General features: G+C 32.2%; 1 long non-coding RNA gene across 1 annotated transcript; it reads left to right on the forward strand.

The window, feature by feature from the left end:
* The first annotated feature begins 1 nt into the window (after window position 1).
* Window positions 2-1,014, forward strand: LOC105451934. Its single transcript, XR_974647.1, has 3 exons — window positions 2-73; window positions 160-751; window positions 942-1,014. It is a non-coding gene; the product is annotated as an uncharacterized LOC105451934 (long non-coding RNA).

A 1,014-nucleotide genomic window follows, 5' to 3' on the forward strand; every position in this document is an offset into this window, starting at 1 on the left:
GACTCCGTACAGCAAAAGATACGTCTGAGGAAAGATATATTTGTTTCAAAATTATCTTTGTTTCCAAAGTAGGGTAAGTATCTTTCTGTATCTCTAAAATGAATAAACTTCAAATGTAAATTGATTTATAAAACTTGTCTGTTACATGTATCTGTCCAGATGAGAAGACAGGTTTGTTTATTTACACCTCTGAGGGAAGTAACACTGATCGTCGAGTCGGCGGAAAATCAGTCCAGCGTAGGAGCGGATAAGTCAATATTAGTCACAACGGCGCGGTCGTCGTTTCTGTTTGCCCAGATACACGACATAGATTTCGTGGTGCAGACAATCACCGAACTCCTCGCAAAATCTAAACTCATTTTAGTTATGTTTTACATTTTCTAACAAATATAAAAATGTAGATACAACAATACTAATTATAATCTCATTCCAGAACAAGAGATAACGTGTATTTTCCGAACTCCTCGGGCAGTAATGTCAGCAATTGCAAGGAAGTAAAGCTTGTGGAACAGTGGAAGTCGCAATCGCCGTTGATGATATTCAAGGCCCCGAAGCCGCGTTGAAGCAAGAGGGTAAGAAAAAGCAGTGGGAGCTCACATATTTTCTGTTGTTATATCTTTCAGCACATGGAAAGGATGGGACGGGTAAAACGGAATATACCTGAACCTGAAACAAATATAGCTGGATATAAGTATTGTATGGCAATGTTATCGTTTCTACATGATGAAAAAGAAAATTTAGATAAAACCAAGTGAGACATTATTATTATTATATTATTTTTATTATTATTATTGTATTTTTTTTTAACTTAAAATTAATTTTTTTTATAAAATAGAATAATTTAATTATAGATATAATTGACATAAATAATTATATATACATTCATATATATATATATATTATAAAAAAAGATTAGCAAAATATAATTTTTTGATTTACAGAATAATGCAGATGACGTTAATTCATGATTTTGCCGAATGTATTGTGGAAGACATAACAATCTGATAGTGGCAT

This window comes from Wasmannia auropunctata, unplaced genomic scaffold (genome assembly GCF_000956235.1).
Source record: "Wasmannia auropunctata unplaced genomic scaffold, wasmannia.A_1.0 LD336040.1, whole genome shotgun sequence".
Classification (NCBI taxonomy): Eukaryota; Metazoa; Arthropoda; class Insecta; order Hymenoptera; family Formicidae; genus Wasmannia; species Wasmannia auropunctata.